This window comes from Moschus berezovskii, chromosome X, assembly GCF_049115385.1.
Source record: "Moschus berezovskii isolate FMDL1 chromosome X, NW_MosBer_1.0, whole genome shotgun sequence".
Lineage (NCBI taxonomy): Eukaryota > Metazoa > Chordata > Mammalia > Artiodactyla > Moschidae > Moschus > Moschus berezovskii.
In genome coordinates, this window is record NC_142488.1 from 81,421,783 (window position 1) to 81,447,915 (window position 26,133).

Genomic DNA, 26,133 nt, shown 5'->3' on the forward strand with positions numbered 1-26,133 from the left:
TCATAATATTATCGTTGATCAAGATTGTATGTAAAGACACATTTCTTACTATATAGTCTTAAGCCACACATAGCATTTCTTTCTGAATATGTTGTGACTTGTATTTTGGAAGCATCATGTGCTATGTAACTTCAGTCCTGTCCCACTCTTTGGAAGCATCATCAGTTCAGTTCAGTTGCTCAGTCAGGTCCGACTCTTTGCGACCCCATGAATCACAGCACGCCAGGCCTCCCTGTCCATTGCCAACTACCGGAGTTCATTCAAACTCACCTCCATAGAGTTGGTGATGCCATTCAGCCATCTCATACTCTGTCGTCCCCTTCTCCTCCTGCCCTCAAAACCTCCCAGCATCAGAGTCTTTTCCAGTGAGTCAACTCTTCGCATGAGGTGGCCAAAGTATTGGAGTTTCAGCTTTAGCATCAGTCCTTCCAATGAACTGATCTCCTTTAGAATGGACTGGTTGGATCTTCCCAGGACTGATCTCCTTTAGAATGGACTGGTTGGATCTTCTTGCAGTCCACGGGACTCTCAAGAGTCTTCTCCAACACCAAAGTTCAAAAGCATCAATTCTTCAGCGCTCAGGTTTCTTCACAGTCCAACTCTCACATCCATACATGACCACTGGAAAAACCATAGCCTTGACTAGACAGACCTTTGTTGGCAAAATAATGTCTCTGCTTTTTAATATGCTGTCTAGGTTGGTCATAGCTTTCCTTCCAAGGAGTAAGTGTCTTAATTTCATGGCTGCAATCAGCATCTGCAGTGATTTTGGAGCCCAAAAAAATAAAGTCTGGCAATGTTTCCACTGTTTCCCCATCTATTTCCCATGAAGTGATGGAAACAGATGCCATGATCTTTGTTTTCTGAATGTTGAGCTTCAAGCCAACCTTTTCACTCTCCTCTTTCACTTTCCTCAAGAGACTTTTGAGTTCCTCTTCACTTTCTGCCATAAGGGTGGTGTCATCTGCATATCTGAGGTTATTGATATTTCTCCCAGCAATCTTGATTCCAGCTTGTGCTTCTTCCAGCCCAGCGTTCCTCATGATGTTCTCTGCATATAAGTTAAATAATCAGGTGACCATATACAGCCTTGACGTACTCCTTTTCCTATTTGAAACCAGTCTGTTGTTCCATGTCCAGTTCTAACTGTTGCTTCCTGACCTGCACATAAGTTTCTCAAGAAGCAGGTCAGGTGGTCTGGTATTCCCATCTCTTTCATAGGACTCTACAAATAGATATTTTCCAATTCTGACATACGTGTGGGTGAATATTTTATGAATGTAATAATAATATTAGGTCTTGATAGTTCTAAAGTCAAATATGTGTGTGCCTACAGACTATCTGCTATTATTTCAAAGGAAAATAAACCATCACAATTTTAAGTTAAATTCAAACCAAATATCATTTTAGTATACAGCATATGCAGCCCCTTTTCTTTCTTTAGAGCTTTCAGACTTGCTGATAGTCCTAAATTATACATCTTCAATATTTAAACCTCAGACTCATGTTTTGTATTTATTTTTCATACCTTTATTTTTTATTCCATTATGAAGTTTAAAAGTATAAAATTTGCATACCATTAATTACATATATCTTAAAACATAATAAAAATAACTCCCAATGTGTTAAATAATGACTTCTGCTCTTGATATTGAAATATATATATGTATATATATTTACTTTTTACATATTGTTTAATTTTACCATACTGTTCATTATGACTTAATTTTATTTTATTTGTTTATATTTTATTTTTTAATTTTTTTTAAATTTTTATTGGAGGCTAATTATTTTACAATATTATATTGGTTGATTTTGCCATACATTGACATGAATCTGCCCCGGGTGTACATGAGTTCCCCTTCCTGATCCCCCCCTCCCACCTCCCTCTTCCCCTTATCCTCCCTCTGGATCATGCCGCACACCAGCCCCAAGCATTCAGTAACATGATAATATACATATTTCAATGCCATTCTCCCAAATCATCCCACCCTCACCCTCTCACACAGAGTCCTAGAGACTGTTCTATACATCTGTGTCTCTTTTGCTGTCTCGTATACAGGGTTATCATTTCCATCTTTCTAAATTCTATATATCTAGCCACTATGGAGAACAGTGTGGAGATTCCTTAAAAAACTGGAAATAGAACTGCCATATGATCCAGCAATTGCATTCCTGGGCATACACACCGAGGAAACCAGAATTGAAAGAGACACGTGTACTCCAATGTTCATTGCAGCATTGTTTATAATAGCCAGGACATGGAAGCAACCTAGATGTCCACCTGCAGACGAATGGATAAGAAAGCTTTGGTACATATACACAATGGAGTATTACTCAGCCATTAAAAAGAATGCATTTGAATCAGTTCTAATGAGGTGGATGAAACTAGAGCCTATTATTCAGAGTGAAGTAAGCCAAAAAAGAAAAACACCAATACAATATGACTTAATTTTAAATACTCACCTAGTACTTTAGATTTCCTATCTCATTTCTATTTTTTAGAGTATCGGTGTCAAATCTAATGAACAACTGGTGGAAAATATAGTCCTAATTGGAGACAAAAGGGATTTTAGAGATCTTCGAGTAAAATCTTCTTATACAGACTGGGGAAACTGAGGCCTTCCTTATTGGATGGGCATTCTAGGACTTTCCCTATATTTTTCACTACAGACAATTCTGCAGTTAACACACTTTTACATGTATTATTATGCATTCAAAAAGTGGTTTCCTCAAATGTTAATGACTTTGGTTTAGAGCAATTTAAAGAGTAAATAAAGATTGTTCACATCCTCTAACAATGGATAATTACCCTAAGCATAAGCACTGTGTAGTAAGTATATATGGTTGTCACTAAATGATAATAAATAATCGTATTTATCACCTTCGTGTATCAGAAACTGAAATAAGTGCTTTACTTTTCCTGTTTAATGAACCCATTTGTAGTTAATTATCATCCTCATACTATCTTTGTTTGATATCCTCATGTCACCCTTAGTACTATATCCTCATTGAAGAGACTGAATAACTTGTTGAAGGTCAAATAGTTTATAATCAGAAAAGCTCAGATGTGAAAACAGATGATTTGATTCCAAAAGTTGAGTTCTTAACCATTCTATTACACCATCTTTACGGAACAAAAGTGAGTGAACTCCTCAACTCCTAGAACTGGAGTTAAATGACAGCCCTTGCCATGCTTCCATCCTTCTGTAATAGTTATGTCTTCTTGGTATTACCACCTTTAGGGGCATCAGTACTAAAGTTCCTCTGACTTACACAAGAGATTTAGTTTGAACTAACAAGGTATACTGGAACAAGCTAGTTTAATGAAAAAGATGGTTTTTATTAAATTTAACATGCCTAATGACTTTATTTGGTTAATAGCCAAACACTGGGAGATCAGAGTTTAAAGTAAATACCAAAGTATTCAGTCCACAATTAAATGAAAATTACCCTAGGAATTTTTGCATTTAGTATCTCCAGCAGCAGAGGAACTTGTACTTCTGCTGCTTATTGGTTTCAGTGGTGTCCGACTCTGTGCGACCCCATAGAAGGCAGCCCACTAGGCTCCCCTGTCCCTGAGATTCTCCAGGCAAGAACACTAGAGTGGGTTGCCATTTCCTTCTCCAATGCATGCAAGTGAAAAGTGAAAGTAAAGCTGCTCAGTCGTGTCCGACTCTTAGCGACCCCATGGACTGCAGTCTACCAGGCTCCTCCATCCATGGGATTTTCCAGGCAAGAGTACTGGAGTGGGTTACCATTGCCTTCTCCGACTTGTACTTCAAGAAGCCTAAAATTCGACCCGAATATCAGAAAATGTCCTTGGAATCTATACATTTTATCTATACATTTCCTTTCAGTATTTGACTTGTGTTCTGTAATTTATTGACATAGTTTTATGTGAGATTCCTGGTCCCTGAGTAAAATTAACACCCAAGATGATTGATACACTATGATAATCTGATCTATTTTCCTGTGAGTTTCAAGCAGCAGCACAGACTCTGGTGTCTGTATTTAAATCCTTCCCCTTACTCTCTATATAACCTTGGACAGCTCTTAGTTTTCTTATAAAAACAGGATGATAGGAACAGCCCTATGGGGTGGTTACATATAAGTGAAAGAGCTAATCTGTGTAAATTATTTATTCATATGTGTATAGGCTCAATAAGTGTTGTCTATTATTATGCCATTCACGGGACCACATAGGGTTCCTGTCCCAGTTAAATAAGTATATTCCAGGGCCAAGGTTAATGAGTTTAATCAATGTATGATGCTGTGTTTTATAGGTTTTTTATACTCAACTTAGAAAATAAGTTGAATTTGCCTTATAACCCAAAGTAACATTTTGTTAAGATGAGAACTAATATCCTTGGGTTAGTTATTCTCCACTGGGGCAGGCTTTTCAGTTAAATGACATGCTTGTTGTTGTTTAGTTGCTAAGTAATGTCCCACTCTTTACAACTCCTTGGACTGTAGCCTGCCAGACTCCTCTGTCCATAGAAGTCCCCAGGCAGGAATACTGGAGTGGGTAGCCATTCCCTTCTCCAGGGGATCATCTCGATCCAGGGATTGAATCCCGGTCTCCTGCAATGCAAGCTGATTCTGTACCATCTGAGCCACCAATGCTTCAGCTAATCTAGTTAATACTAATATTTTCAAGGAGAAGATAGCTAACACTTCACTGTTCTCTAACTCATCAATGAAAGAGAAGCAGGGAAATTGAATCATGACTGACTACAGGTGAGTAAATGAACAAGATAGCTAATTAAGCCATTGTTTTAATTATAAAAAAGCTACTTAATACAGAGAAAGAAATGGAATGGAACCATAAATTCTCCAGATTTATAATTTTGCTTTAGTGACTCTTTTAAATTGTTGCAACCAAAATTTCAAAATTATGATATCGAGCAGTTTTGTTTCTCTTGTTTTATAACCAGTGTTTGTCTATCTAAAAGACTAAGCATTGTTTGTTTAGAGATAAGCAAATATTCTAATTAACACAATTTCTTTATCTAGCATCATGAGACTATACTTAGCCTTCTCTGGAAGGAAGATTAAAGATGACTTAAAGACAGAATTACATGAATTATTAGGCTAAATGGCCTATCTGCTTGCAGTGCTCTCCATGATGTTCCTTATCTTTTAATGCATAGTTTTTTGAAAAATATTCTTGAAAATACTTACCTTATCCCTTTTCTAATCCCAAAGTTTTGGTGATACTCCACTGTCTGGAGACAGATCTGTGCATGTAAGACTAAGCTGTGTCTTTTATCCTCTGGTGACCTTGTGCAAATTTTTCAATTCCTTTTGCCTCAGTTTCATCATCTGTAAAATGAAGATAATAACAGTACCTTCCTCATACAAACATGGTGAGCTTTAAGTAGCATAATACATGTAAATATTTTGAATGTGGTGAATGCTCCATCAGTGAATTCTAACTCCCTTACCAAACTTATCTTCTCCAGGAATGCTTACCCAGTAGAATGTAGTTCTTAAACTCTTCAGTTATTTCAAGGCTTATTTCAGTTCAGTTCAGTTCAGTTCAGTCGCTCAGTCGTGTCCGACTCTCCGCGACCCCATGAATCACAGCACGCCAGGCTTCCCTGTCCATCACCAACTCCCGGAGTACACTCAAACCCATGTCCACAGAGTCGGTGATGCCATCCAGTCATCTCATTCTCGGTCGTCCCCTTCTCCTCCCGCCCCCAACCTTTCCCAGCATCACAGTCTTTTCCAGTGAGTCAACCCGTCGCATGAGGTGGCCAAAGTATTGCAGTTTCAGCTTCAGCATCAGTCCCTCCAATGAACATCCAGGATTGATCTCCTTTAGGATGGATTGGTTGGATCTCCTTGCAGTATAAGGGACTCTCAAGAGTCTTCTCCAACACCACAGTTCAAAAGCATCGATTCTTCGGTGATCAGCCTTCTTCACAGTCCAACTCTCACATCCATATATGACCACGGGAAAAACCATTTCCTTGACTAGACGGACCTTGGTTGGCAAAGTAATGTCTCTGCTTTTTAATATACTATCAAGGTTGGTCATAACTTTCCTTCCAAGGAGCAAGCGTCTTTTAATTTCATGGCTGCAATCAGCATCTACAGTGATTTTGGAGCCCCAAAAAATAAAGTCTGACACTGTTTCCACTGTTTTTCCATCTATTTACCATGAAGTGATGGGACCAGATGCCATGATCTTTGTTTTCTGAATGTTGAGCTTCAAGCCAACCTTTTCACTCTCCTCTTTCACTTTCATCAAGAGGCTTTTGTGTTCCTCTTCACTTTCTGCCATAAGGGTAGTGTCATCTGCATATCTGAGGTTATTGATATTTCTCCCAGCAATCTTGATTCCAGCTTGTGCTTCTTCCAGCCCAGCGTTCCTCATGATGTACTCTGCATATGAGTTAAATAAGCAAGGTGACAATATACAACCTTGACGTACACCTTTTCCTATTTGTAACCAGTCTGTTGTTCCATGTACAGTTCTAACTGTTGCTTCCTGACCTGCATACAGGTTTCTCAAGAGGCAGGTCAGGTGGTCTGGGATTCCAATCTCTTTCAGAATGTTCCACAGTTTATTGTGATCGACACAGTCAAAGGCTTTGGCATAGTCAATGAAGCAGAAATAGATGTTTTTCTGGAACTCTCTTGCTTTCTCCATGATACAGCGGATGTTGGCAATTTGATCTCTGGTGCCTCTGCCTTTTCTAAAACCTGCTTGAACATCTGGGAGTTCACGGTTTACATACTGCTGAAGCCTGGCTTGGAGAATTTTGTGCATGACTTTACTAGCGTGTGAGATGAGTGCAATTGTGCGGTAGTTTGAGCATTCTTTGGCATTGCCTTTCTTTGGGATTGGAATGAAGACTGACCTCTTCCAGTCCTGTGGCCACTGCTGTGTTTTCCAAGTCTGCTGGCATATTGAGTGCAGCACTTTCACAGCATCATCTTTCAAGACTTGAAATAGCTCAACTGGAATTCCATCACGTCCACTAACTTTGTTCGTAGTGATGCTTTCTAAGGCCCACTTGACTTCACATTCCAAGATGTCTGGCTCTAGGTCAGTGATCATGTTATCGTGACTATCTTGGTAGTGAAGATCTTTTTTGTACAATTCTTCTGTGTATTCCTGCTACCTCTTCTTAATATCTTCTGCTTCTGTTAGGTCCATACCATTTCTGTCCTTTATCGAGCCCATCTTTGCATGAAATGTTCCCTTGGAATCTCTAATTTTCTTGAAGAGCTCTCTTGTTTTTCCTGTTCTGTTGTTTTTCTGTATTTCTTTGCATTGATCACTGAGGAAGTCTTTCTTATCTGGAATGCAAAAGTAGGAAGTCAAGAAACACCTGGAGTAACTGGCAAATTTGGCCTTGGAGCACGGAATGAAGCAGGGCAAAGGCTAATAGAGTTTTGTCAAGAGAATGCACTGGTCATAGCAAACACCCTCTTCCAACAACACAAGAGAAGTTTACACATGGACATCACCAGATGGTCAACACCGAAATCAGATTGATTATATTCTTGGCAACCAAAGATGGAGAAGCTGTATACAGTTAGCGAAACCAAGACCAGGAGCCGACTGTGGCTCAGATCATGAACTCCTTATTGACAAATTCAGGCTTAAATGGAAGAAAGTAGGGAAAACCACTAGACCATTCAGATATGACCTCAATCAAATCCCTTATGATTATACAGTGGAAGTGAGAAATAGATTTAAGGGACTAGATCTGATTGATAGAGTGCCTGATGAACTCTGGACGGAGGTTCGTGACATTGTAGAGGAGACAGGGACCAAGACCATCCCCATGGGAAAGAAATGCAAAAGAGCGAAATGGCTGTCTGAGGAGGCCTTACAAATAGCTGTGAAAAGAAGAGAGGCAAAAAGCAAAGGAGAAAAGGAAAGATATAAGCATCTGAATGCAGAGTTCCAAAGAACAGCAAGGAGAGATAAGAAAGGCTTATTTACTAAAGCTATTTTAAAGTTTTGTATACGTTTTGAAAAGCATTTTAATGGAGCCACATAGATCATTTCTTTTTCAAACCTATTCTTTCCACAAGTATATTTTAAATTTCCCTAAGATAGGGCCTGATATGTTTTCTTATACATAACTCTCCATCTTCACACAGAGTATTTGGTCTGCACAAGAACACAATTAGTACTAATAAACCAACTTCTGAAGCTAATGAACTGGCTTCCTGAGAGCAGGATTGTTTGTACTTGCTGCTGAAGTTTTATTGCTCCTATTTTTCTTTAAAAATTGTGCCATACCCTAATGTGCCAAATTCACTGCTGCATACCCGCCATGCAACAAATCACATTAATTTAGTACATTTTCAACATTTAAAGAATTTTTTAATTTTTATTTAGTTTATTTATTTTAATTAGAGGCTAATTGCTTTACAATATTGTATTGGTTTTGCTATACATTGACATGAATCCGCCCCAGGTGTACATGTGTTCCCCATCTTGAACCCCCCTCCCACCTCCCTTCCCATCCCATCCCTCTGGTTCTTATTATTTTTATTGAAGGATAACTGCTTTACAGAATTTTGTTTTTTTCTGTCAAACCTCAACATGATTCAGCCGTAGGTATATATATATCCCCTCTCTTTTGATCTTCCCTCCCATCTCTCTCCACATCCCACCCCTCTAGGTAGAAACAGAGCGCCTTTTTGAGTTTCCTGAGCTATAGAGCAAATTCCTGTTGGCTATCTATTTTGCATATGGTAATGTAAGTTTCCATGTTACTCTTTTCATGCATCTCACCCTCTCCTTTCCTCTCCCTGTGTACAGCTGTTTTTAATGGAGAAAATAATTTTTGCTTCTACAGGCTCAGGTTGCCTGGAAAATGAGGACCATGAGTAGACTAACCATTCTTCTGAGCCATTTATTTTTAACTTTGTGGGGAAAACTTAGGCCAATTCTTACAAATAACTGTTTGGATTTTGTGATATCCTTTCCTTCCTGTGGCTTTGTGATAATTTGAAGAAATTTAAAGCCATAAAATATTCCTTGATCATAAAATTACTAGGCAAAGTGCATTTTTGTGATATATATAGTTTAACTACAAATGATGTGAATTTGCTTGTAAGTTTATAATATGCTTACTGTGAGATTCTGTTTAATTCAGTAAGACATGTTTACTGTACTGAAATTTAAAATCACTGAACCAAATTCATTATAAAACAGTAAAAATTAATAGGATGCACATTTTAGAGATATAGCTATGACAAATGATAAAATATTCTATTTACTATTCCCTTCTGTACTCTCTTGCATTCTGTGATTTCATTGTTTCAGACCATTGTTATTTTCCATCTGAGTTATTTACCTCATCCTTGTCATCTATCTCCCTACTTCAAGTTCTCTTCCATCCCTTCTAGCCTATATTGTGTTGTGAACCTAACCTTTCTAAAAATGCCATTTTCATCATATTCTACCCTTCTTGATACTCTGCGGTGAATCTTCACTGAAAGGCAGAGTGGTGAAGGGGAAAAAATAAACAGCAGTTTTGAAGTCAGACAAACTTGGGTTTGAGTCTTGGTAAGTAATTTTTTTAGAAATTAGATTCGAGTCAAACATACACATATTTACCAGTTGCTAGCTGTATGACCTTGGAATGTTACTTAGTGTCACCAACCCACAGTCTCTTTATCAGAGAAAAGTGGAAAATAATAGCTAACTAATTCATAACAGTGAAAAAGTGTTAGTTGCTCAGTCATGTTCAACTCTTTGCAACCCTATGGACTGTAGTTTGTCAGACTCCCCTGTCCATGGAATTCTCCAGGCAAGGATACTAGAGTGGAGAGCCATTCCCTTCTCCAGGGAATCTTCCTGACCCAGGGATCGAACCCAGGTCTCCTGTTTGGCAGGCAGATTCTTCAAAATCTGAGCCATGAGGAAAGCCCAACTAATTCTTAATAATAATATATCACTTAGGACTTTTCCGTTACAAAGAGTATAAAACAACTCTGGCTGTTTCACTCAATATTTAATTCATTGGAAAGTAGCAAGGTCTCACAGAATCTGTGGAAGACTGGTGAATCAGGTCTGGAAGCAGGCAAGAACTGAAGTAGCTCTGGATACCTAGGAAGGAAAAAACACAGGACCTCAAAACCAAAGTAGTCTAATCATGATGTTTAGGATGAGATAAACTGAAACTTCAGTCACTTTCAATTTAATTGTTTGCCTTTTCACTGCAATAGGGTAAGGCTTCTAGTTATATTCCCATTAGATTCTTCTTAAGAGAAAATCAGAGTGCTAAGAGAATGAGAAAATGGATGCCCGATATCCAACATACAGCAATCACTAGCTATGTATGTAAACCACCAGTCACATATTAGGTGCTCAGTAAATGGCTATTTTAACAGAATTATGTCTGGGAAACAATCAGGCCTTCATGACTGTTCAATTTCTGACCTTAATCAACTTTTTAAACTGAATTTTCTCCCCAATCCTCTACATAAACCTTGAATTATCATTTATTTCTTTCTCACTTAGTCCATTTTCACTGCCTGAAATATTCTCAACCTCGCTCACATTTTCATATCCAATTTATCTCTTGAAAGACTCAGTTTAGCTCTTTTTCTGGTCCCAGAATCACTGATTTTGTTTCTTCATTTGTCTTAATCATGCATTGCTTCTTGACATCTTTTTTGAATGGTAATCTTGTATCACTAAATCTTCACGTGCCCAGCTGCGTTATACACTCCTTCATAAGAGAGATTCAGTTCAGTTCAGTTCAGTTCAGTCGCTCAGTCATGTCCGACTCTTTGCGATCCCATGAATCACACCATGCCAGGCCTCCCTGTCCATCACCAACTCCCAGAGTTCACTCAAAGTCATGTCCATAGAGTCGGTGATCCCATCCAGCCATCTCATTCTCTGTCGTCCCCTTCTCCTCCTGCTCCCAACCTTTCCCAGCATCAGAGTCTTTTCCAGTGAGTCAACTCATCGCGTGAGGTGGCCAAAGTATTGCAGTTTCAGCTTTAGCATCAATCCTTCCAATGAACACACAGGATTGATCTCCTTTAGAATGGACTGGTTGGATCTGGTTGCAGTACAAGGGACTCTCAAGAGTCTTCTCCAGCATGTATCATATTTATTTTCTTCCTTGATGACAGTGAACCCAGTGCCTTACACATAGTAGGTGCTCATAAACTTATGATAAATGGATACAAGAATGTGAATTATTAATTTAAATTGAAACATTCGTTTAATGATCACCTTCTGTATACTCAGCACTGTGGTGATTGTTTTGAGAATGTGGGGAAAAAAATTTGAAAGTTGCCTTTTTAGGTCACAGTTTAATTAACTAGCAAAAAAATAAAATCACAAAGTATCAAAAGTGCAGTTATATTAATAAGTAAAACATATCATAATGAGATGTTATATATTGGTACTAAGGGTATGAGAAGATACAAAAAGCAGGAATAATTAATAGCTATGGATAATTTGTGAAGGAAGTCTTATTGAGGTGGAGAAGTGGAGTTAGCAGGAAGTTTTTGTTATTCAGTTGCTCAGTCATATCCGACTCTTTGCGACCCCACGGACTGCAGCACACCAGGCTTCCCTGTCCTTCACCATCTCCTGGAGCTTGCTCAGACTCCTGTCCATTGAGTCAGGGATGCCATCCAACCATCCCAACCTCTGTTATCCCCTTCTCTTCCTGCTTTCAATCTTTCCCAGCATTAGAGTCATTTCCAATGATTTGGCTCTTCGCATCAAGCGGCCAAAGTATTGGAGTTTCAGCCTCAGCATCAGTCCTTCCAATGAATATTCAGGACTGATTTCCTTTAAGATGGATTGGTTGGATCTCCTTGCTGTCCAAGGGACTCTCAAGAGTCTTCTCTGGCACCACAGTTCAAAAGCATGAATTCTTCAGAACTTAGTCCTCTTTATAGTCCAACTCAAACATCCATACATGACTACTGGAGTACTGGAAAAACCATAGCTTTGACTATATGGATCTTTGTCAGCAAAGTGATGTATTAGCTTTTTCACATGCTGTCTAGGTTTGTCATAGCTTTTCTTCCAAGAAGCAAGCATCTTTTAATTTCATGGCTGTAGTCATCATCTACAGTGATTTTGGAGCCCAAGAAAATAAAGCCTGTCACTGTTTTTATTGTTTCCCCATCTATTGTCCATGAAGTGATAGGATGGGATACCATGATCTTAGTTTTTTGAATGTTGAGTTTTAAGCCAGCTTTTTCATTCTCATATTTCATTTCCATCGAGAGGCTTTTTAGTTCCTCTTTGCTTTCTGTCATATGGGTGGTGTCATCTGCATAACAGGTTTTTGATGTTTCTCCCTGCAGTCTTGATTCCAGCTTGTGCTTCATCCAGCTCAATATTTTACATGATGTACACTTCATATAAGTTAAATCAGCAGGGTGATAATATACAACCTTGACATACTCTTTCCCAATTTTGAACCAGTCCGTTGTTCCATGTCCAGTTCTAACTGTTGCTTCTTGACCTGTATATAGGTTTCGCAGGAGGCAGGTATGGTGGTCTGGTATTCCCATTTCTTTAAGACTTTTCCAGTTTGTTGTGATTCGCACAATCAAAAGCTTTAGTGTAGTCAATGAAGCAGAAGTAGATGCTTTTCTGGAATTTTCTTGCTTTTTCTATGATCCAGCGGATGTTGGCAATTTGATCTCTGGTTCTTCTGCCTTTTCTAGATTCAGCTTGAACATCTGGAGTTCAACTCGTGTACTGTTGAAGCCTCACTTTGAGAATTTTGAGCATTACTTTGCTAGAGTGTGAAATGAGTGCACTTTTGCATTAGTTTGTACATTCCTCAGCATTGCCTTTCTTCCTAGCAGGAAGTAGAAGAAAAATAACTGGATATATGAAACCAGAACTGGAAAAAGGCTTAACAATTGGGGCTGGAGATCCAGGCTTGTGATTCATTTTTTTGTAAGCAGTGTTAGTGTAAATGGAGAAATTATGAAAATTACTACATAGAGTAAGCCTAACAAAGCCATGTAGGAAGTCCACCAAATTCTTCCATTTAAAACATCCTTGTGTTTTTTAAAACGGATTTTTTTAAAATTTAGTATGAAAAAGTGAAAAAGTGGAAGTGTTAGTCATTCAATCATGTCTTACTCTTTGCAATTCCATGAACTGTAGCCTGCCAGGCTCCTCTTTCCATGGAATTCTGTAGGCAAAAATGCTTTCACTTTTTCATACTACATTTCAATACATACTGTAAAATTTATTCTTTTCAGCGTACAATTCAATTATTTTAGTAGATTAGTGGAATTGTGCAGCAGTCATCACAATTCAGTTTTAAATTTTTTCTATCATCCAAAAATTCTGTGAGACCCATTAGCAGTAAATCTCTTCTCCCATCCTCAGGCTTAAGCAAATATTCTTCTGTTTTCTTTCTGTGTAAATTTGCCTTTTCTGTACATTTAATATAAGTGGAATAATATAATATGTGCTCCATTGTGCCTAGCTTCTTACACTAAGCATATTTTTAAGTTGTATTCATGTTGTAGCATGTATCAATAACTTGCTCTTTTTAATTGATTAATAGTATTCCATTGTGTAAATATAGAACAAGTATAGAACAGTTCGTTCATTTACTAGGTGCTGGACATTTCCATTTTTTTCTTTTTTCTTTTTATGGGTAATTTTTCTATGAATAGTGACAACATGCCTCTGTGTGGACATATATTTTTATTTCTTCTGGTTAGAGGCCACAAAGTAAAATGGTTACTATATGGGAAATTTTTGTTTAACTTAGTAAAAAACTGGAAATGTTTTCCAAAGTGTTTGTACCATGTTACATTCCCACCAACAATGCACAGGTGGTCTGCTTTCTCTACATCCTCAAAGCTTGATGCTGTTTGTCTTTTTTATTTTAGTCATTCTAGTGAATATGTAGCAGTTTCTAATTGGTGTTTTGATTTACATTTCCCTAATGATTAATGATGTTGCATATCTTTTCATATCTTTTTAAGCCATTCATATCTTCTTTCAAAAAATGTTGAATGAAATCATTTGCCTATTTTTAATTTGGTTTTTTCTTCCTAATAATTACTGAGTCATAAGAGTTATTCTAATACTCTGTATACAAGCTTATTTTATTATTTTTTAATATGCCTTTCTCTTTTAATCCCCTACCTCCTCAAATTCTAAAAAAAAAAAAAAAACCCAGAAATTAAACATACAGAAGCTCAAAGAACCAAGGCAACCCAGCCTGAGTGGCAGACTCCTTCCCACAGAAGCCAAAGTTCTGGGTGCTGGGGTTTTCATTCAGAGCCTGGTAGTTAAAGCTGGTACAGAATAAGGTATTCCAAAAGCTACCAGTAACCCTGCCCAGAGGGACTTTCTGCATAGGAGCACCCCTAACAGGACCAGTCTATGTAAAAAGTGGTGTTTGTTGGTCTTGTGAAAGAGCTCCTTCCTGTGGGCATCCAGAAACTAGCTCCATGAGCCCTGTAGGAGGCCAAGCCTAAGCCCCCCACCCCCTACTGCTATAGACAAGGCACTCAGGCAGCAGAAAGCAGCCCCTGGACCATCCATGACTGTGGATCTACAAGCTTTTTATTAGATCTGAGATTTGCAAATACTTTCTACTAGTCTGTCGCTTTTACTTTTATTTTCTTATTGGTGACTTTTGAGGAGCAAAAGTTGATACATTCAAGTTGATCCAGTTTGTCTTCTATGGGTCACGCCCTCAGTATTGTATCTCTGCCTTGCTCAAGGTCACAAAAATTTTCTTTTTTTTTTTCTCCTAGAAGTTACTTATTTTAGCTCTTAAATTTGAGTTAAGTTTTTGCATATGGCATGGCATGAAGCAAGGTTCTAATTTCTTTTTCTTTTTTTTGGATGCACCACATGGCTTGCAGGATCTTAGTTCCCTAGCCAGTGAAAACACCAAGTCCTAACCACTGGAACATCAGGAAATTACCCCTCTATTTTAATTCAAGTGTAGATATCCAATTGTCCTACTCCCTTTGTTGAAAAGACTACACTTTCCCCCATTGAATTATCTTGGTACCTTTGTGGGAAATCAACTGACCGTAAATGTTAGAATTTATTTCTGAACTTTGAATTCTGTTCCATTTATCCACATAACTATCTTTGGGTCAATACCACATTGTCTGCTTAACTGTGGCTTTTTGAAATTAGGAAGTCTGAGTCCTCCAATTTTGTTCCACATTTTCAGGTTTATTTTAACTATTCTGATCCCTTGTATTTCCATTTGAAATTTAAAATCAGCTTATCAATGTCATTTTCTGCTAGGAAGCCAGCTGGGACATTCATATGGGTTGTATTTAGTCTATCCATTAATTTAGGATGAATTACTATCTTGGTAATATTGAGTCTTCCTATCTAAGAGCATGAAATATCTATTTATTTAGATATTTAATTTCTCTCAGCAGTGTTTTGTGGTTTTTAGTGTATAAGTCCTGGAAGAAACTCTGTGCTGAATGAGCTGAGGGGTGGAAGGTATGGGAGCAGCTCCAGGTCCTAATGCCACAGATTCCCATTCTTTGTACCCCAAGGTCAGTAATGTTTCGGGAATAAACACTCCTCAGATGGGTATATAGTTTTGGTCAGTTTTCAGAGTACTGAAATGGTTATTTTGTTAATTTTGTCCAGGTTTATAATGCTTTAGGGAAAGATTTCCTGACCTCCTCATTTAGCCATAGCTGGAAGTTCCAACATGTGTGTGTTTTTATGAGAATTTGTGTTCCAACTACTTCTAACTCCAAAATCTCAGTGATAGAATATCTACTGAGCAAAGTTAATTCATTCAAGAAATACATCAAACTGCTACTTCTCTTGTAAAGCCAAAACATATAACTTATTGGTAACTTTTTGTATTGCATTGACTATGTGTTAGAGTTGTGATGAAAGTGACTAAAATTGACTGCATAATTTCTTTCAAATAAACAGATATATCAAACACTTCTTATGTGTTTGGTACACATAATACACAGGACATAATAGATGAATAAATCATTAGTGTTACCCTAAAGAAATTCTCCATGTTGTGTCAGAGTCTTTAAGTATACTTCAGGTCTTCATGTCTTCAGAGTCTGAAGTATAAGTAGACAGCCAAGTGTACATAGCTTTGGAGCCCCAGACTCATATAATTAACTGCCTATTCAAAATCTCTATTTGGATATCTAGTGGGCATCTCAAAATTAACATGTACAAGAATGAATTTGCTCACCCCCCTTTTAAAACTAATCTTCTTCAGTGACCCCATCTCAATAAATGGTACTTCTCTCTGCCAATTTTCAGATACTTGGTAGTTATCCTTGATTTGTTTTTCTCCCCCCTTACCCCCTATCCAATCAGTCACCAAGTCCTCTTGCTTCTACCTCCAAAATATCTCATATCTATCTGCTCGTTTGTCTCCTACTCTAATGTTAACAACCTAGTCCAAACCATGTTCATTTACTGCCACCACTCCCTCCAAGCTATCATACCTGGACTACTGCCTAGTATATCACCCTGCATTCCTTCCTAGACAGCTAATATCAATTCTTCACAAGTGGGGCAATGTAATGTCAGGTGAGTGTAATCTCCTCAGTTCTGTCTTATCTCAACAAAATTTGAAGTGACAGACATTAAAGCCCTCGGTGTGTCACAGCTCTTGGACAAACTGTGTTATAGCTCTCGGGCCTCGAACAGACCGTGCTATAGCTCTTAGATCAGTGTTACAGTTCCGTGTTATAGCTCAATTTTAGAAAATAGCAGGAAATTAAATCCTTGTGGCGTGAAGGCATGCAGATCCAAAGACGTGAAGAGTAGAGAGAGCCCTGGCCCTTTGGCTCCTCTTTTTATATGTTTTTTCCTCACCCCCTTCCCCGGGCCTTCCCTATGTAAATTGGGCTAGCCAGGACTGCTGTTTGTTCTACCTAGGGTCCTCACTCTGATCCTTGGACCTCCCTTTGACCTTCCTTTGTTCTATTTTCACAGGCTTTTCCCTTCCTTGTCTTTTAGTCACCGCCATTTTGGACTCTTGTTTCCTATTCTAACTACCTAACAGTGATCTTTGAAACATGGAATTATGATCACATCACTTCCCTGTTTAAAATTTTCAGTGGTTACACAACTGATGTACAATATGGTGCCCAGTTAATTATGTTATTCAAGAGCCAGTGCATTTTAGCCTCGACCTAGTCCAACTAACCTAGATCTCCCACCTAGATTAACATTCCTTATGTTTGAAGAAGAAAAGGTAAAATTTTGCATAACCTCCTTCTCTTTCTTCCTCTGTAACTCAGCTTGCCCCTTGCAAAGTCGAGATCACATAGGTCACGTAGTCTCAAAAAGTGGGGACTTGCAATGCTGAGAACTAAAGTTTATCTCATTCACCCTTGTCCTGTTCTTTTTAATAACCCGGCCCCTGCAAACCTGCTTAATCATACCTGTCCAGGTCAGGCATCCCCCTCCCCATCTTGACCACTGTTCCCACACACGCAAAACCCCTTAGCTTAAACCAGCCTATTAGCACCTAGTGTTGCCACTACAGTCTGTTTATAAAAACTCTGTAATCCCTTTGTTTGCGGCTCAGAGCATGGAGTATTAACTCCACTGGGGCCACTGTCGTAATAAACCTGAGTTCTGCAACTCTCCGAGTGTGGTGCTTGGTTTCTCGAGTACTGGTTTCTTCAATGTGTTTGCAGTCTTACTTTTATCTATTTTCCACATAGTGGAGAGAATGATTTTTCTAAAATACAAATATGAGCAGATCTCTTTTCTCCTTTATTCAGAAATCTTCCCATAAGTTTTATGACAAAGTTCATCTCTAATATTGCCTGTGAGGTCCTTCATGATCAGTTCAATCACTCAGTTGTATCTGACTCTTTGCGACGCCATAAACCACAGCACGCCAGGCCTCCCCGTCCATCACCAACTCTTGGAGATCACCCAAACCCATGTGCATCGACTCAGTGATGCCATCCAACCATCTCATCCTCTGTCGTCCCCTTCTCCTCCTGCCCTCAATCTTTCCCAGCATTAGGGTCTTTTCAAATGAGTCAGCTCTTCACAGGAGGTAAAGTACTGGAGTTTCAGCTTCAGCATCAGTCCTTCCAGTGAACACCCAGGACTGATCTCCTTTAGGATGGACTGGTTGGATCTCCTTACAGTCCAAGGGACTCTCAAGAGTCTTCTGCAACACCACAATTCAAAAGCATCAATTTTTCGGTGCTCAACTTTCTTTATAGTCCAACTCTCAGATCCATACATGGCCACTGGAAAAACCATAGCCTTGACTAGACAGACCTTTGTTGGCAAAGTAATGTCTCTGCTTTTTAATATACTGTCTATGTTGGTCATAACTTTCCTTCCAAGAATTAAGTGTCTTTTAATTTCATGGCTGCAATCACCATCTGCATTGATTTTGGAGCCCAGAAAAATAGTCAGCCACTGTTTCAACTGTTTCCCCATCTACTTGCCACGAAGTGATGGGACCAGATGCCATGATCTTAGTTTTCTGAATGTTGAGCTTTAAGCCAACTTTTTCACTCTCTTCTTTCACTTTCATCAAGAGGCTCTTTAGTTCTTCTTCACTTTCTGCCATAAGGGTGTTGTCATCTGCATATCTGAAGTTACTGATATTTCTCCTGGCAATCTTGATCCCAGCTTGTGTTTCCTCCAGCCCAGTATTTCTCATGATATACTCTGCATATAAGATAAATAAGTAGGGTGACAATATACAGCCTTGATGTACTCCTTTTCCTATTTGGAACCAGTCCATTGTTCCATGTCTAGGTAGATCAAATTAAATCTTGAGGCAGTAATCATTAAAAATATCTACTGAGACATTTTTTTTAATGATTCCAGGTTCATTTCTACTTTGAATTTTGTACTTTGTACGTGTTTTATCTAATAGATTCAGGATGCTGGTTATCAAACTGTACAACTTCTGTTTACAACATTTCCAGTTATAAACTAATGGATGGGCATCTGATTTATACACTGATATCAGGTGACTTTAGTTAGTGTGAATTAGCCTCCCTCATCCAGGTACACCTGGCACACTGATAAAATAATATAAAGTTTTACATAGATTGAAGCAAATACTATATCTGTATGGAAAAGCATATGGGTGACATCATTTATCTGTTTGCAATCAACAAAACAACAAAGTTGTTATACAGATTATGCTTATGTTTCCTCTTATTTTTATTGTTTCTCGTTGAAATTTCCTCATGGAATGGTTTTTGGACTTTGTATCATAATAACCTGAGGAAATTATTAAAATTACACGTTTGTGGGACTTAGAGATTCTGATAACACTTAGCTTAAGATGAAGCCTAGGACTCTGCATTAAAAAAAAAAAAAAACAGCCTATATGATTCTGAGCTTATCATTAGTGGACTTTACCTTGAATAGCACTGTTTTACAGAAAAATTTGCTATATTTAAGTAAACCTATGGTTCTTAATGTGATTTTTCACAGCTGGGCAAAATTCATGATTTATATTAGGTTTCTGCTATAATGACATCATAATCAGTTTCAGATCTCTAATCAGAACTCTGTATTCAAATCACAGCAAGGATTGAGGAAGTGGATGGCATGTTTGTAAGGATAACAGACAGAGGCAGGGCTAAGGGAAGACAAAATGGCTGCCATATTCACTGTACTGTGTGCCCTAAGGTGAGGAAAATAAAGTAGAAACCTTTTAAGTCTTCCCTGTTCAGGAGGAAAAGCAAATAGGTAAGTGTTGATGCCAAGGTGCAGCCTAGATAATATAACCCTCTTCCAAATTCTTATCATCTCCACATCTCCAAGTGAGACAATCTAAGTAAAAGCAATGTGCTTCCTATGCAAATGCAACTTTTAAGTCCCTAACTTTCTCTGATGAGAAGAGCTGACTCATTGGAAAAGACCTTAATGCTGGGAAAGATTTAGGGCAGAAAGAGGAGGGGATGATAGAGGATGAGATGATTGGATGGCGTCACTGCCTCGATGGACATGAGTTTGCACAAACTCCAGGAGATGGTGGAAAACCTGGCGTGCTGCAGTTCATGGGGTTGCAAAGAGTTGGACACAACTTTTTGACTGAACAACAACAACAGCTTTCACTCAGAGCCAGATTGCTGCCCCTAAATACCTCTTACATGCAAATTTTCCAGCTTACTCTGCAAATGATGAATTATTTAATTGAGTGCAATTGAAGGAGGACTCAGGAGATGGGAGTGAGGGAAAAGTAAGGGTAAGAAATTGGTTGGTAGAAAGTGGTATAGGTTACGATGACAAACAAGAAGTAGCAGAACTAGAGTTTCAATCCATGACTCCAAAGTCTATATAACTGTTTATTAAATTTTTCTGACATTAATGTATGTAAGAATTACCTGAGGGTCATGTTAAAAATATATGTTCATGACTCCAGAAGTTATGATTTAGTAGGTCATATATGGAGTCCAGAAACCTATAACATTATCAAGTATCACAGATATTAATAATTCTGATTCAGATGATCAGTGGACATATTTTGAGAAAAAATTTTCTAGACGAATAGTTCTCAAACCATTTGGTTTAAGGATCCTTTTACACTATTAGAAATTACTGAGAACCCCAAGGAACATTTGTTTATGTGGTAAAGAATATCTGATAAATAATAGCTATTGATATTTATGGTATTAAAAACTAAACAGAAATTTTAAAATATTAATCCATTTGAAAATGCCAATAATAAGACCATTAAATTTTAACTAGATAACATTGTGTGAAAAATAATTTTATTTTCAAAATTAAAAACGTGTAATGAACAGAGATGTATTAGTTTAACATTTTTCAAATCTCTTTTATGCTGACTTAATAATTCTCATATATTTCTACATTCAATCTGTTGTGATGCAATGTTTTGGTTGAAGTATATGAAAAAAAAAAAAAAAGCCTCAAGCCTCAAATAACATATTTGCAGACAATATGAAAGGATCCTGGAGACTCCCATGGATACAGGCCTCACACTTTGACTTAGTGTCTTAAACTAATAGCTATTATTGCTATCAGTAATGGTTATGTTCTTATCTGTATTAGTCATCAAAGTTTAGGGACACTAAAGAAGGTAGAAAAATTAATTTGTTCCTTAGACTGTTTGGAGTTGTTAAATGATTTCATAAAATTTATCCCAATATTGCTCTTTTATTAATTTACTTTATAAATTTGAAAGCACTATAGAAATATAAAATAGGAGTCCAGGTGTTTGGGCAGAATTTTGTTTAAAGAAACTGGGATTCAGAACAAAGATTTCTTTCAGGGTAGAGGAATATCAATAGGAAATGAAGAAGGAATACATTAGGTGAACATAGGAATATATAGTTAGGAAAAGTATAAAAGAAACAGATAACCTGGAGTTTTATATAGTGGATATTTACAATTGAATAAATAACTATAATGGTGAGAAAGTGCTAATCATAACCTTTAAATGAGAGTAATTCCTTTGACTGAATAAAAGAACCTTTTCTTCTGGTCAACACACGTCTTCAAATTTGGTTACATTTTGTTGTTGTTGTTACTTTAAGTTTTAGTTCTATAACCTAAAACTTGCTGCCAAATTATGCAAAGACTTTAACAAATATTATCTCATTTCTTATCTTTGGTCAAAGTGGAAGCACCTGAAAAGGAGATTGGAAAAAGGCAGCTGGGAAAGTGAGAGAAAAATTGAATGTTTGTAAGCTTGGAAGCGATTTCAGGTAAGTGTTTCAAGGAGGAGGGAGGGAGTAATCCAATGTGTCAACTGCTGCTGATTGATGAAGTTAAGATAGAAAATGAAAATTGATCATTAGATTTACAGGCATGAAGGTGATTAATGTCCTGGACAGCAAAAGTTCCCATGGAGTGAGTGAGGTGAAAAAGCCCCAAGGTGGTTTTCATTGGTTTAAGTGATACAATAGCATGTTTCTATGCTAATGTATTTTTTAAGAGCTTCAGTAGTGAACACAGTACATATAAATCTTTTCCTAATAGAATCTATAATCCTGTAATTCAAGCTGATGTAAAGCAAGTTTTCTTCCATTTCAGCATGCAATACACATACAGCATGCAAAGGTAGCTCAGTGGTACCACTGCCTGCCAATTCAGGAGCCACAGGACACGCGGGTTCGATCCCTGGGTTGGGAAGATCCCCTGGAGGAGGCGATGGCAACCCACTCCAGTATTCCTGCCTGGAAAATTTCATGGACAGAAGAGCCTAGTGGGCTACAGTCCATGGGGTCGCAAAGAGTCAGACATGACTGAGCACTCACATGCAGATACACATTTTAGATGTTTCTCTAATTTTTAGGATATCAAATTTAATTACAAGATGAGAAATTTCATGCTAAAACAGTTTGGAATAGATCAGCAAAATAGATTACAAAATTTTTATAGGCCTGCTTATCAGAACACTTAAAGGATTACATAAGAAATATGTGCTCACATTCAGTGCTATTCAGCAATTTGGGGGTAGAATTGACTCCATCAATAGAGAAAATGAGTTATCTAGAGTCACTGGCTCATGGTGGAGAGGTCTGACAGAATGTGGTCCACTGGAGAAGGGAACGGCAAACCACTTCAGTATAATTGCCTTGAGAAGCCCATGAACAGTATGAAAAGGAAAAATGATAGGATACTGAATGAGGAATTACACAGGTTTGTAGGTGCCCAATATGCTACTGGAGATCAGTGGAGAAATAACGCCAGAAAGAAAAAAGGGATGGAGCCAAAGCAAAAAACAATACCCAGTTGTGAATACGGCTGGTGATAGAAGCAAGGTCCGATGCTATAAGAGCAATATTTCATCAGTTCAGTTCAGTCGCTCAGTCGTTTCCGACTCTTTGAGACCCCATATATCACAGCACGCCAGGCATCCCTGTCCATCACCAATTCACGGAGTACACTCAAACTCATGTCTGTCGAGTCGGTGATACCATCCAGCCATCTCATTCTCTGCCGTACCCGTCTCCTCCCGCCTTCAATCCCTCCCAGCATCATAGTCTTTTCCAGTGAGTCAACTCGTCGCATGAGGTGGCCAAAGAATTGGAGTTTCAGCTTCAGCATCAGTCCTTCCAATGAATATCCAGGATTCATCTCCTTTAGAATGGACAGGTTGGATCTCCTTGCAGTCCAAGGAGCTCTCAAGAGTCTTCTCCAGCACCACAGTTCAAAAGCATCAATTCTTCGGCAGTCAGCTTTCTTCACAGTCCAAATCTCATATCCATACATGACCACGGGAAAAACCATAGGCTTGACTAGACGGACCTTGTTGGCAAAGAAATGTCTCTGCTTTTGAATATGCTATCTAGGCTGGTCATAACTTTCCTTCCAAGGAGTAAATGTCTTTTAATTTCATGGCTACAATCAGTATCTACAGTGATTTTGGAGCTAAAAAAAATAAAGTCTGTCACTGTTTCCACTGTTTTCCCATTTATTTCCCATGAAGTGATGGCACCAGATGCCATGATCTTTGTTTTCTGAATGTTGAGCTTTAAGCTAAACTTTCACTCTCCTCTTTCACTTTCATCAAGAGGCTTTTGAGTTCCTCTTCACTTTCTGCCATAAGGGTGGTGTCATCTGCATATCTGAGGTTATTGATATTTCTCCCAGCAATCTTGATTCCAGCTTGTGCTTCTTCCAGCCCAGCGTTCCTCATGATGTACTCTGAATAGAAGTTAAATAAGCAGGGTGACAATATACAACCTTGATGTACTCCTTTTGCTATTTGGAACCAGTCTGTTGCTCCACGTTCAGTTCTAACTGTTGCTTCCTGACCTGCATATAGGTTTCTCAAGAGGCAGGTCAGGTGATCTGGTATTCCCATCTCTTTCAGAATTTTCCACAGTTTATTGTGATCCACACAGTCAAAGGCTTTGGCATAGTCAATGAAGCAGAAATAGATGTTTTTCGGGAACTCTCTTGCTTTCTCCATGATCCAGCAGATGTTGGCAATTTGATCTCTGGTGCCTCTGCCTGTTCTAAAACCTGCTTAAACATCTGGAAGTTCTCGGTTCACATATTGCTGAAGCCTGGCTTGGAGAATTTTGAGCATGACTTTACCATTGTGTGAGATGAGTGCAATTGTGCGGTAGTTTGAGCATTCTCTGGCATTGCCTTTCTTTGGGGTTGGAATGAAGACTGACCTTTTCCAGTCCTGTGGCCGCTGCTGAATTTTCCAACTTTGCTGGCATATTGAGTGCAGCACTTTCACAGCATCATCTTTCAGGATTTGAAATAGCTTAATTGGAATTCCATCACCTCCACTAGCTTTTTTCGTCGTGATGCTCTCTAAGGCCCACTTGACTTCACATTCCAAGATGTTTGGCTCCAGGTGAGTGATTACACCATCGTGATTATCTTGGTCATGAAGATCTTTTTTGTACCGTTCTTCCGTGTATTCTTGCCACCTCTTTTTAATATCTTCTGCTTCTGTTAGGTCCATAACATTTCTGTCCTTTATCGAGCCCATCATTGCATGAAATGTTCCCTTGATATCTCTAATTTTCTTGAAGAGATCTCTTGTTTTTCCTATTCTGTTGTTTTCCTCTATTTCTTTGCATTGATCGCTGAGGAAGGCTTTTGCATAGGAACCTGGAAAGTTAGGTCTATGAATCAAGGCAAACTGGAAGTGCTCAAACAGGAAATGGCAAGAGTAAATGTAGACATTCTAGGAATCAGTGAACTAAAATGGACTGGAATGGGTGAAACTCAGATGACCATTATATCTACTACTGTGGGCAGGAATCCCTTAGAAGAAATGGAGTAGCCATCATGGTCAACAAAAGGGTCCGAAATGCAGTACTTGGATGCAGTCTCAGAAAGCACATAATGATCTTTGTTTGTTTCCAAGGCAAACCATTCAATATTACCGTAATCCAAGACTATGCCCCAAGCAGCAATGCTGAAGAAGCCAAAGTTGAACGTTTCTATGAAGACCTACGTTACCTTTTAGAACTAACACCAGATAAGATTTTCTTTTCATTATACGGGACTGGAATGCAAAAGTAGAAAGTCAAAAAACATGTGGAGTAACAGGCAAATTTGGCCTTGGAACATGGAATGAAGCAGGGCAAAGGCTAATATAGTTTTGCCAAGAGAACGCACTGGTCATAGCAAACACCCTCTTCTAACAACAAAAGAGAAAACTCTACATATCTCAATAGATGGTCAACACCGAAATAAGATTGATTATATTCTTTGAATCCAAAGATGGAGAAGCACTATACAGTTAGCAAAAATAAGACCGGAAGCTGACTGTTGCTCAGATCATGAACTCCTTATTGCAAAATTCAGACTTAAATTGAAGAAAGTAGGGAAAACCACTAGACCATTCAGATATGACCTAAATCAAATCCCTTATGATTATACAGTGGAAGTGAGAAATAGATTTAAGGGACTAGATCTGATAGAGTGCCTAATGAACCATGGACGGAGTTTTGTGACATTGTACAGGAGACAGGGACCAACACCATCCCCATGGAAAAGAAATGCAATAAAGCAAAATGGCTGTCTGAGGAGGCCTTACAAATAGCTGTGAAAAGAAGAGAAGCGAAAAGCAAAGGAGAAAAGGAAAGATATAAGCATCTGAATGCAGAGTTCCAAAGAATAGCAAGGAGAGATAAGAAACCCTTCCTCAGGGATCAATACAAAGAAATAGAGGAAAACAACACAATAGGAAAGACAAGAGATCTCTTCCAGAAAATTAGAGATACCAAGGGAACATTTCATGCTAAGACGGGCTCGATAAAGGACAGAAATGATATGGACCTAACAGAAGCTGAAGATATTAGGAAGAGTTGGCAAGAATACACAGAACAACTGTACAAAAAAGATCTTCACGATGAAGATAATCACGAATATGTGATCACTCACCTAGAGCCACTCATCTTGGAAAGTGAAGACAAGTGGGCCTTAGAAAGCGTCACTACAATCAAAGTTAGTAGAGGTGATGGAATTCCAGTTGAGCTATTTCAAATCCTGAAAGATGATGCTGTGTAAGTGTTGCACTCAAATGCCAGCAAAGTTGGAAAATTAAGCAGAGGCCACAGGACTGGAAAAGGTCAGTCTTCATTCCAACCTCAAAGAAAGGCAATGCCAAAGAATGCTCAGACTATCACACAATTGCACTCATCTCACATGCTAGTAAAGTCATGCTCAAAATTCTCCATGCCAGG

General features: G+C 38.4%; 1 protein-coding gene across 1 annotated transcript in view; it reads left to right on the top strand.

Moving 5' to 3' along the window:
• The window catches only part of FAM133A (family with sequence similarity 133 member A), a 68,269-nt gene that overhangs the window by 14,350 nt on the left and 27,786 nt on the right, over positions 1-26,133 (top strand). The window contains exon 3 of the mRNA XM_055393721.2: positions 21,592-21,678. The gene's annotated coding sequence lies outside the window, so the exon portion shown is untranslated. The remainder of the gene's footprint in view (positions 1-21,591; positions 21,679-26,133) is intronic.